We start from the raw sequence: 13,359 nt of genomic DNA on the forward strand, positions 1-13,359 counted from the left end.
AGGGGTGGAGGGGCCGAGGAGGTTGTGAATTAAGCTTTCAAAGCTCAATGAATTTCCACATGACGACGTATCCAAAACAATTGCCATTGTGTTGTTGTTAGTTTTGTGTCGAATTAATTCATAATTGTTGGTTGGTTGGAAGCATAAAATCGTCTAGCTACCTAACCGCCTATCCACCTTAGCCACGTTGTGTGTGGCTAGGTTCTCCAACTCCCCTCCTGTCACCTCATCAAACCAAGCCAACCAAACATTTGTTTTAATTTTCCATCCCGTCGTTTGTTACGTGTTTTAATTGTTGTTGCTGTTGCTCGGCGTTTTGGCGTGAGCAAAATTTCAAATTTGAAAATTTCATTAACAATGCCAAGCACCAACGCTCACTGCCACCGCAGCAGCGGAGTCAGTTACATCGCCATAAAATACACATTGATTGGTTCTCTTTGAATGGTTTCCCAGTAGTTGGGGGGGTTTTCTCTTTGATAGTTACAAACGCAATGCTCTTCTCTTCGTCGTTGGAGAGCAAGTGAGTACGCATGGCATGATTGTTCTCTTGTTGGTAATGTTTGGCTGCTCAGTTGTAACTTCCAAATGGTTATTTGTGTTGGTTCGTTGATATCCAAAGGAGACTTGCAATGAAAGGGAGTTCGGAGTGCATTTATAAAAGCGAACATAAAAATTTATATTAATTAGCAATAATAATTTAAAAAAATGTTCAGTTGTGAAACTTCTCACAAACACTAGGTTAACGTCAATTGTTAAATTAGAAAAATTGACGTTTCCTGACTTCAAAAAAGAAAGAAATAAATAAATAATAATAATAATAATAATAATAATAATAATAATAATAATAATAATAATAATAATAATAATAATAATAATAATAATAATAATAATAATAATAATAATAATAATAATAATAATAATAATAATAATAATAATAATAATAATAATAATAATAATAATAATAATAATAATAATAATAATAATAATAATAATAATAATAATAATAATAATAATAATAATAATAATAATAATAATAATAATATAATAATATAATAATAATATAATAATAATAATAATAATAATAATAATAATAATAATAATAATAATATAATAATAATAATAATAATAATAATAATATAATAATAATAATATAATAATAATAATAATAATAATAATAATAATAATAATAATAATAATAATATAATAATATAATAATAATATAATAATATAATAATAATAATAATAATAATAATAATAATAATAATAATAATAATAATAATATAATAATAATAATAATAATAATAATAATAATAATAATAATAATAATAATAATAATAATAATAATATAATAATAATAATAATAATAATAATAATAATAATAATAATAATAATAATAATAATAATAATAATAATAATAATAATATAATAATAATAATAATAATAATAATAATAATAATAATAATAATAATAATAATAATAATAATAATAATAATAATAATAATAATAATAATAATAATAATAATAATAATAATAATAATAATAATAATAATAATAATAATAATAATAATAATAATAATAATAATAATAATAATAATAATAATAATAATAATAATAATAATAATAATAATAATAATAATAATAATAATAATAATAATAATAATAATAATAAACAAATAATGTATATAAATTAATTAATTAATTTATTTTTTAACAGTATACTAGGCATACAATTTTCAGAAACGCATCTGAATATTGAAAAGCAAGTAAAAATTTTGTAAAAAAACATGCCTTAAGAGAACTTGATTGTCAATTCATCGGAAAAAATATCTGAACCTTGGTAGGGTGGTAATCTGTTTATATAATAAAAATGAATTGATCCTGCAAATAAACAAAATTTTGAAAAAATGTTAGCCAACCAATTCTGCAAACTATTTGTCCAACCATTGCACAGTGGTCCCAAGCCATGACAAAACTCTAATTTTGCAAGGAACTTGAAAATTTTAAAATAAATTCCGAAAAATATCGCTTAAATGAAAATCGTTGTATAAAAAACCGTTAGACACTGAATAAAGTAAGGTGCCATTATATACGAAGAGGTGGCACATCGTGCTGAATTTTTTGTGATAGGCTGTAGTACCCATTACGAATTTTGAATACGAAATTTGAAACAATCCGGTGAATAATGTCTCTAAAATCATCAGAACACAGAATAAAGGGAGATACCATTATATGGGGGCTATACGAAGAAGTGGCACAGCATACTAAATTTTTTTGGGAAAGGCTGTAGTGTCTATTTCGAACTTTGAATACGAAATTTGTAACAATTTCGGTCAATAACGTCTCTAAATTCATGAAAATACCGAATATCGGGAGATACCGTTATATGAGGGACAATAGAAAGACGTGGAGCAGCATACGGAATTTTTTGTCATAGGCTGTAGCGAACTTTGAATACGAAATTTGAAACAATTCCGGTGAATAATTTCGCTAAAATCATGAAAATATCGAATATTGGGAGATACCGTTAAATGGGGGCTATACGAAGATATGGACCTGCATACGAAAATGTTTTGTCAAAGGCTGTAGCACCCATTACAAACTTTGAATACAAAATCTGAAACATTCCGGTGGATTTTTTGCCAAAGGCTGTAGTACCCATAACAATGAATACGAAGTTTTAAACAATCCGATGAATAATGAAGCTAAAATCATGAAAATACCGAATATCGGGAGGTACCGTTGCAAGGGTGCTATATAAAAATGTGAACCTGCATACGAAAATTTTTTGTCAAAGGCTGTAGTACCCATTACAAACTATGCATATGAAATGTGACACCATTTCGGCGAATAATTTCGCTAAAATCATGAAAATATCGAATATCGGAAGGTAACCGTTATAAGGGGAACCTGCATACGAATTTTTTTTGCCAAAGGCTGTAATACCCATAACAAACTTTGAATAGACCTTTTGTTCCTCTATGTTGAGGAGACAGAAGGGAGACCGAAGGAGGTACCTTCTGCTCCTCTATGGAGGAGGAGACCGAAAGAGGTCCATTCTGCTTCTCTATGGAGAAGGAGACCGAAGGAAATACCTTCTGCTCCTTTATGGAGGAGGAGACCGAAGGAGATACCTTCTGCTCCTCTATGGAGGAGGAGACCGAAGGAGATACCTTCTGCTTCTCTATGGAGGAGGAGACCGAAGGAGATACCTTCTGCTCCTCTATGGAGGAGGAGACCGAAGGAGATACCTTCTGCTCCTCTATGGAGGAGGAGACCGAAGGTGGTACCTTCTGCTCCTCTATGGAGGAGGAGACCGAAGGTGGTACCTTCTGCTCCTCTATGGAGGAGGAGACCGAAGGTGGTACCTATTACTCCTCTATGGGAGGAGGAGACCGAAGGAGGTGTCTTCTGCTCCCCTATGGAGGAGGAGACTGAGGAGATGCCTTCTGCTCCTCTATGGAGGAGGAGACCGAAGGTGGTACCTTCTGCTCCTCTATGGAGGAGGAGACCGAAGGTGGTACCTTCTGCTCCTCTATGGAGGAGGAGACCGAAGGTGGTACCTTCTGCTCCTCTATGGAGGAGGAGACCGAAGGTGGTACCTTCTGCTCCTTTATGGTGGAGGAGACCGAAGGAGGTACCTTCTGCTCCTCTATGGTGAAGGAGGCCGAAGGAGGTACCTTCTGCTCCTCTATGGAGGAGGAGACCGAAGGAGGTACCTTCTGCTCCTCTATGGAGGAGAGGACCAAGGAGGTGCCTTCTGCTCCTCTATGGTGGAGGAGACCGAAGGAGATACCTTTTGCTCCTCTATGGAGGAGGAGACCGGAGGAGATACCTTTTGCTTCTCTCTGGTGGGGACCGAAGGAGGTGAGTTCTGCTCCTCTATGGAGGAGGGTATAAAAACCTGAATATAACAAATGTTAACTTTAGAGCTGCCAATATTCATACTTAACTTACATACTCTTAAAAGAGGTAAAGTTCTACTCTGGCATTCCATGGCACTCTCAAACTTTTGTCCTAAACACTAAAAAAAAGTGTGGCGATTACGAAAAAATTGATTTCAGCTGCATATTTTTGCATCTGTGGATCGCACTCGCGTTTCAAAATGTTACATTAACCTTTAAAATACTGTAAATGTGGAGGTACCCTCACATGAAAGAAATACTAAAGATTGAAAAATTTTTTTGCAAAGAAGGTATATATTTTATTCAGAATCTAAAATTTCAAATTACATGAACATTTGTTGAAAGTGTTTGTCAAAAGTTTCAAAATCTTTCAAATTGGAGACAGGGTTTTATGGGTGCTATATCAAAAACATGTTCAACAGAAGCAGAAATTTCTAAATTTGGAGAAAATCAGTTGAAAACATATGGTAAAAATCCTCCAAAGAAGTAAAATCCGGTGCAGGGATCTATGAGAGCTGTATCCATTCCATTAGGAACACCAAGTGCCAGATCTCAATCAATTTCAATAAAAAGTGTACTTAAAATCTTGAAATTTCCTTAAATGGGGGGGTACCGTTATATGGGTCTATGCCTTAAATTTGACAAATTTTTACAATTTTTTATTAAATTATTTTTTACTCATTATGAAGCTATTCAGAATAAAAATAAGATCGATTGGATACAGAAACATTTTTGTCACGTCTTCCCATATATGTTGGACCACTGTGCATTTAATTTTTAATACGCATATTTTATATATAATTTTTAATATTTATTTAATATTTAATTTGTATGTTATTTTTTGTGAAACACTTTCAATAATAATTCGTGAACTCTGATAACACTTCTCAATACAACTCTCCTTCAATAACGGTTGCATTTCCTATGCAACAATACCTTTGGCTCATTCGCAAGCACACACAATACCCCAACCAAAAAAAGAGAATGCATGCACTCGCATTGAATGTGCTGCCAACAGCGACGACGACGTCTCACCATATTACAAACAGCACTGCCGCGAACAAGCGAAGTAAAGAAAACTCTGCCCACACACAACACAACGCCACAAACACTTTCAGCGAAGCCAACTGAGATGTTGTTTGGCAGTGCCGTTCTCATTTTCATGTGTGCAATGCACCAGCTTATGCTCTTCACTTTATCTCTCTTCTCTCCCTCTCTGCCAACGCATGACAATGAATTCGCATTTCAGTCGTCGCCGCATCGCGTTTTGTTTTTGTTGCCAGTCAGCAGTTATTGAGTTTGGTAAATTTACCGTTTCATTTGCATTGGTGTTAGTGCGCACGCGAGCTTATTTGATGGTGATATGATTTTTTTGTTGTTGTTTGTTTCGTACGAAGTGAGTCCGGGCCTCTCTGGTGTGTTGTTGTTGGCCATTAGGGTTTTTTTGAGTTTGGTGTTCTGTTTGCAATGCACATAGCGGGCTGTTGTGTGTCTCTCTTTCTGAGTGTGTGTGCCTGTGAGTTTGTGTATCTTTGGATCTGTAATGCGAGCTGTCTGAATGCAATTGAATATTGCAGAAGGAATAAAAAAATAAACAGAGATAGATATTAAATGCGCCGCGTCAGATAGTGAACAGTGGTTATGGGTAGACCAAATGAGGGAATAAATTTAATGATTAACCCATTAAAGAAGCAAAGGGTGATAAGTATGACATTATTTTCCATAATTAGGGAAAATTTGAAAATAGAAAAAAAAAAAAGATTTTAACTTAGAATTTTAAATTTAAATATTTTCCAGATATAGGCTACGGCTACGTCGAATGACCAAGGATGGGGATAAACCATTATGTATTCATAAGAAAGTTGCCAGATGTCAGAGATTCTTGCCTTACTAAAGCGCCAGAGTTAATAAAACCAATACAAACCTGAAAATCTCTAGAGAGGCTTTTAAAATGCCCACCATAATACCCAATTTTTCCGCAGAAAGTATAGGGTAGTAATTTTAATTATGAAAGACAAATTAAAATACAGGAACTCATGTAGTTTCTTAGCTATAGAAGGCTTTAAAAAATCCTTGAAGACTTTTAAAGGTTTTTATTCGTAGAGGACCTACAATATTCTAGCTCCAGAAGATCTTCAATGTGTTTTGGTTTTATAAAAGAGTCTCCATAAGGTCTTCTATTTATAAAACAGGTCCAGAAAACTTCTGGTAGAAAACGAGCTGCAGAAGATTTCTCGAAAGTCTTCCATCTTACGAAGACCTCCGGAAGTTCTTCCATCTGTTGGAAACATGCAGTAGATATCTTTTGTTTAAAAGTTCCTCCAAGTTTTTCTATCCAAAAAATGCCTTTCGATATTCATCAAAGGTCTGCAGAAAGATTTATATAAAGCAACCGAAGGTTTATCCGAAGGTTATCTTTGAAAGTTTCTCAAAAGGTTTTCTATCTTTAGAAAGTCTCTCATCTTTGAATACCTTCAAACAATCGTTCATTTGTAAAGCTCCCCCCAACCTTTAGAAGACGTCTTATTACTGAGGTAATTAGCATGCCTGCATACAATCTTGAAGAAAAAGGACTTGCTCAGGGACATGAAGAATATTTTTCTATAGGAAAAAGGCTTATCAAAGAACTGAGAAACTTGAACTGAAAAATTGTTAAGCTCATCCGGCGACTGTGTAATTTTCAATATAGAAAAAAGTTCTCCTAAGGAACCCGAGAATATTTTTCAATAGAAAAAGTCTTTCGCCGAGCCTGGTTAAATTCTTTCTATAGAAAACGGCTCTTCCGCAACCTAGAGGTTCTTTTTATAAAGCAAAACTCTTCTCAGGTGTCTGAGGATTTCTAATTAAAATGCTTCTCATGAGCCTTAGGATTTAGAAAAAAGTCTCTTCAAATCCTCTTCTCTCATTCTCTTGGTTGACCCTTACATCATTAGTAATGATGGTGGTCTCTGAGATTATATTGTCAGCTAACCAATAACATAGAGATAGTGCTTCTAGCTGACCTTTTTATTATCTTGGAGGCAATGGTTTGGGCTAAGTCTTATTTATTTGTTTTGCTCTTCATTTCAGAAAACTGTCTGTCGCTTTTCTAAGACATAAGGTTCTAACTGTACCTGATTGTACCAGACTAGCCCTTATCTCAGACATGGTCATATCTGAGAATAGTTATATAGCTGCTCCTTAGTTTAGAGATTATAGATTTTACTGACCTTTATTTCGAAGGCAATGAACCTGTTTGGCGCTTGGCCTGAATTTTATATCTATATTTTATTTTTTTATGGATGATAATTGAGCTGTCTGCCACTTATCTTAAAGATAATTGTCCTGATTTGTTCTTATTAGAGAGTCGTTGATTTTTCATCTCTCTCTTTCTCAAAGAGAACTTTCCTGATATGCACTTATCTTATCCCAAACTAAAATTTTAAAGCTTATCTAATAGATAATATCCTTGTCAGGCCCGCAAATAACATATAATGGTCCCCACTGGCCGTCTTTTCCAAGAGATATTGGTCTTAAAGGAGCTTCAGAGATAGGGTGCTTTTATATCCATGTGAAAGATATATAATGCCTTGAGTGGCCCTTATTACAGAAGTAAAATTGGCATGTCAACCCTTAATTGAATATATTTTACCTAATTCAGGTTTATCTTAGTCCGGTGAAAGTTCGTTTACACTACGAGTTCTACAATGCACAGCTTTACTTTTCCCCTTTACCAACCGGTGTTGACAAGTCGTGATTCAATACTGAGCTATCAGGCTTGATTTTATGGGACAGTATTTTTAAAAGTGAAGGAGTAAGAGGGAGATAATACAACAATAAAATCACCAAGCTAAGTCCAAATTTAGAGTAGGCGAGTTTACTTTCGGCCATTTTTATACCCTCAGCCATATGGCTACAGAGGGTATATATCATTTGATACGGCCAAAACGTGCCTAGTCGAAATAACGGTTTTAGACCCTAGGTCTCTTTGGACCAAATCCGTTTCAGAACATTTGAAGTCGATCTAGCGATGTCCGTCCGTCCGTCCGTCTGTCTGTCTGTCTGGCTGGCTGGTGCGCACGATAACTCTCGAAGGGAGTATCCGATTTGGTCCAAATTGGCCATCGTAATATTTTTGTCAAACTTAGATCGAGTTCGGAGATGGGCAATATCGGTCCACTCCTTCTGGTACCTCCCCCACAAAAGGTCGTAATTTTCAAACAATATATTTTTTGCACAGAAAGAGAAAGGATAATCCGAATTAGCTCCAACTTTGCAAATCCTAATATTTGCGTCAGTGCTAGGTCAGGTTGTGAAAATGGACAATATCGGTCCACTCTATCAAGTACCTCCCCCACAAATCGTCAAAATTTTGAAAAATTACAACTCTCATAAAATGTGATGTAAGAGTCCGATTGTCTTCAAATTTCACACATCCCAATATTTATATTAACCCAAGGTCTGGTGTTAAGATGAACAATATCGGTCCACTCCTTCTGGTACCTCCCCCACAAAAGGTCGAAATGTTAAAAAAATATATTTTTTGCACAGAAAGAGAAAGGCTAATCCGATTCTGCTCCAACTTTGCATATCCTAAAATTTGCGTCAGTACTAGATCAGGTGTGGAAATGGACAACATCGGTCCACTCCATCAAATACCTCCCCCACAAATGGTCAAAATTTTGAATAAATACAATCTCATTAAATGTGATGTAAAAGGCCGATTGTATTCAAATTTCACACATCCTAATATTTGTATTAACCCATGGTCTGGTGTGAAGGGGGAATACATCGGTCCACTCCTTCTGGTACCTCCCCCATAAAATATTGAAATGTTGAGTACCCACGAAGCTCATAAAACGCCAAAGTAACATCCGATTCCATTTAGACTTGGCACATCTGTCGAAATATTTATATCATATTTTGGGTCCGATAGGAGATGGGCAATATTGGCCCATTCCTTCGGGATCTGCTCCATAGAGGGTCAAACGTTTGAGTAATCTTAACACTAGTCAAAATATATTTAGATAATCGAACATAGGCTGAGGGTATATATCTGGCGGCAATACCGACCGATACTTTTTAACTTGTTATCGTTCTATTTAGACCATACTTCTAAATTTACACAAGGCAATTTATTTTCAAAAATGTTGTTATTTTCACCTTTGCCTAAAATATTTCTATAAGCGAATTACCAAAAACGGTTCTCCCTCTTTTTAATTTTTTTACTTTGTTCCTTTCCAATCTGAAAAAATCATAAAAAATCCATTTCTCCAACTCTTCTCAGACCCACTGTTAACTTACAAGTGTTTAAGTAGTTATTTTGCAACGCCATCTACATTCCAATTCACTGATCTCTTTTACATTCCCTCTTTTCTCTTGGTGGCAATTGAAACACACTCACACACATTGTTGTTGTGGTTTGTGCTCTGCCCATTGAGCCACAGCAACGTCAACGTCGTCAACTCAGCCAAACACACATCAATGCTTGCACGATTTTCAAATTGGATAAACACGAATGGTGACGACGACGACGCTCATGTTGATGGTTCTCATTGTGCTGCTGCTGCTGTCGTCGTCATCGTCGTCGGCAGAGTAAAAGAAAATTTTCTCTTTTTCGCATTGAAACAACTTGAATTATTTTCAGTACGTATTGTACTTTGAAGTGAAACGGAAGGTTACTAGCGGATACAATTGAAGAATTGAAGCAAATCCAAAACTAATTTCTTTCACACAATAACAACAAAAAACCAAGCCACAACAACAAGAACAAAAGTAAAGCTAAATAAATTCTATAGTTCTGTGTTTTTTCGAAGCAGCAACAACAAGCAAAACAAAATAGTAGTGAATGTGTTATGTTGTATGTATGTGTGTGTAACAGCAGCAACAGAAACAAGAAGTAAAGTAAAGAAGAAGAAGAAATAAGAAAAAATTAAAACAAAACAAAAAATCAACCACCAAAAACAACAACCACGGTAAAATTTTACAGAGTCGTCGAGTCGAAGTAAAACAAAAAAAAAATAACAACAAAAAACGGCAAAAGAAAAATTTGTAATTACAAATAAACAAGAAGCGCTCAGTGAGAAAAACGTTGTAGTGAATTTGATGAATGTCGTGTGTACAACAATAGCAGGCTAGAGGCAAAAAACAAACAAACAACAATAACAGCAAGCATACCTTGTAATGGGAAAATTTCTCTAACAAAACAAATCTAATCGGAAAATAGAAAATTTCTATCAAAAACGCCGTAAAAAGGAAAAACGAAAAGGAACCACTTTTTGACAATTCTCTGTGGAAATTAAGAAGAAGAAGCAGTGTAAAAACAGAATTTCCGTTTTCCTGCCAAGCAAGCAACCAACCAACCAACATCAACGAGAAGAAAATCCAACAAGAAAATCTCTCCCCCCGTTTCGCCAAAAAAGAAGAAAAATAAAGGTAAATTCTCGCCAAGCAAAAAAGAAGAAAAAAAAAAAACGAAAAAGAAGTGTAGAGAAAAAAGTGAATGTAAAAAAGTTGTGGCAAAAAAAATAGTAACAGAAGAGAGCTGCAAAAAAGAAACAAGTTAACAGCAACAACAACAACAACAACAAGAGAAAAAGTGTAAAAAATTGTTAATTAGTTTTGTCAATTGCAATTGTTTTCTTCTTGGTTGTTCAACACGACGGCATCTACTTTTCTGTGGGGCATGGATTTTGTTTTTGGTGTTGTTCCTTTCATCTGGCCAAGCAGGCAGGCAGGCCAGTCATTGTTCGTTCATGATTTTTCAAGTGAAAGTGTAAAAAATTCGTAACTCTGTTTGGCCTCAAAGGAGAGGAGAGCAAGAGCAAACATGAAACAGAAATGAGTTTTGTGCAAATATTGGGAATTTGAATGTGAAATTCGATGGAAAATGTAACATGGTCAGGGGGGAAATTATTTTCTGCATGTAATTCTTTAAAAGAAGTTATTAACGCTTTCTTATCGATCCACAAAGGAAGTTAAAGAAAAAAATTCCAAAAAAAACAGTATTTGGAAAATATGTGTGGGTTTTTCCCCATCCCAACTAACTGGCTTTCCACAACTCATTTTGTTGTTTTTTTTTTTGGTTTACTGTCTCCCGTTGTGTGCTAGGCATTGCCAACATCGAAGAGAAGGCCAAATATGGCGTTTTCATTTTACGCTAGAAAACTTGTTTGCATGTCGCGGTGCTGTGCTGTGGTGGAGGTTTTGTTTGTTGTTTTTGTTTCTACTCTCAGGATAGCTTGAAAAATGGAAAATTGTTTTTACAGCTTGAGACAGAGAGACTTAATTATAATTAGGATTACTTAATAAATTTGTAAATATTAAAAATTTGATTCTAAACTTTCCTTATTTGTTTATAATTTTCCCTAAAAAAGGAAAAAAAGAAAAAGCTTGGAAAAATCCACCACCAAGTTGTTGTTTTTCTTTTCTTTTTTTGTTTGCCTTGTAAAAATGCAACGCCAACCTTTCCAAACACACACACGCACACGCGTACTCATACAAACAGGTATACCACACTCAGAACCCAGTAAACAATTTTTTCCGACTGCTCTGATTTTAGATTTTTTTCCGAAATTTCTGACGTTTTTTTCAGAAATTTCTGATAGAAATTGGTCCGATTTTCTAAACGTTTTTTTTTAGAATTTCTGCACATTTTCCTGTGTTTTTAAGCGAAAAAAACTCGAAAAATGTACAAACGGAGAGAGTAGATTGTCTATTGCTCTGGCATATTCTCTCCCACATGTAAACGGATGGTGGTGGTTTGACACATTCTCTCCCATAGTAGTTGTTGTTGTGATCATTCATTTCAAGATCTCAACAACAACAAAGCGCAAAGCAAAAATTCTATTTGTTATTGTTATTGTGAACTGTTAGATTTTCCGTTGTAAAAATGTGCGTTTTGTTGTTGTTGTGAATCAGCCTCTTTCTCTTTCGTTCCCAAAAAAATATGATGGAAAAAAATTGCAAAAACAACTACATACCGGTTTTCTGTGTGCACTGCTTTTTATACCCTCCACCAAAAAAGGTATGGAGGGTATATTAACTTTGTCATTCCGTTTGTAACTCATCGAAATAATCATTTTAGACCCAACAAAGTATATATATTCTTGATCAGCGTAAAATTCTAAGACGATTTAGACCTGTCCGTCCGTCTGTCCGTCTGTCCGTCTGTTGTAATCACGCTACAGTCTAAACGAATTAAGATAGGAAGCTAAAATTTTGCACAGATCTCTCTTTTGTCTGCAGGCAGGTCAAGTTCGAAGCCCCCATATAACGGTACCCCCCGATATTCGGTATTTTGATGATTTTACCCACATTTTTCAACGGAATTGTCTGAAAAAACACACAAGGAGTTCCTTGTGGGTACTTTATACCTCGGCAGAGAATTGTCTATATAGGTCCACGATATCGTATAGCCCCCATGTAAGGGTACCCCCCGATATTCGGTATTTTGATGATTTTACCCACATTTTTCAACGGAATTGTCTGAAAATCCACACAAATAGTTCCTTGTGAGTACTTCACCCCCTGAGAGAGAATTGTCTATACAGGTCCACGATATCGTATATCCCCCATATAACGGTACCTCCCGATATTCGGTATTTTATGATTTGACCCACATTTTTCATCAGAATTGTCTGAAAATCCACCTTCCTATATTAGATATTTTAAAGATTTTAAAAGAATTTTTATTGGATTTTATTTTTTTGAAAATTTTTCTAATTCGTTCCAAATGGTGGAGGGTATTCAAAGTTCGGCCCGGCCGAACTTACTGCTTTTTTACTTGTTATTTTTAGTTCTTGTTTAGCAGTTGAAACAGAAACGTGCTACTGTATGTTATGTTCCTAATAAAAATAATATTTATAATGTAAATGTATTATAGATGTAATATTTAAACTACATTTTTACGAAACCCGAAATAAATTGTTTGTTTTTGAAATAAATATGTGTTTTTTTTTCATTTTTAAGTGGTGTGACGATTTTTTCGATATTTCTTCCGAATTCTGAACGATTTCTTTCAGAAAATCGGAACTTTCTCCCGAATTCTGAGCGTTTTTTTTCAGAAAATCTGAATTTTATTCCGAATTTTCTTTCGAATTCTGACCGATTTCTTTTAGAAAATCTGAATATTCCGCCGAATTTCCAGACGAATTCTGCCCGATTTCTTTCAGAAATTCGGAGTTGTCCTCCGAATCTTTTCCGAAAATCTAATTTTTTCTCCTATTTTTTCAAGAATTTTCACCGAATTCGGACCGAATTCGTCCAGAAAATCTAATATTTTTTCAGATTTTTTTCAGAAAATCTTTCCGAATTCGGTGACCACGTCCATACAACTTTCGTACCGAAATCGGAAGGAATTCGGAATCAGAATCGGACATTTTTTCAGAGATTCTGACAGAAATCGGACCGAATTCGGCAAAAGTTGTTTACTGGGAAATAACCACTTAGTTGTGACTCTCTTTTTTCCTCTCCATGG

General features: G+C 34.7%; 1 protein-coding gene across 6 annotated transcripts in view; it reads left to right on the forward strand.

Annotated features, from left to right (window-relative positions):
* The first annotated feature begins 9,539 nt into the window (after positions 1-9,539).
* Positions 9,540-13,359, forward strand: part of LOC101888418 (heterogeneous nuclear ribonucleoprotein L) — a 263,137-nt gene continuing 259,317 nt past the window's right edge. For all 6 annotated transcript variants that reach the window (XR_009343724.1, XM_059128975.1, XM_059128979.1 and 3 more), the window contains exon 1: positions 9,540-10,316. The gene's annotated coding sequence lies outside the window, so the exon portion shown is untranslated. The remainder of the gene's footprint in view (positions 10,317-13,359) is intronic.

This window comes from Musca domestica, unplaced genomic scaffold, assembly GCF_030504385.1.
Source record: "Musca domestica strain aabys unplaced genomic scaffold, Musca_domestica.polishedcontigs.V.1.1 58, whole genome shotgun sequence".
Classification (NCBI taxonomy): Eukaryota; Metazoa; Arthropoda; class Insecta; order Diptera; family Muscidae; genus Musca; species Musca domestica.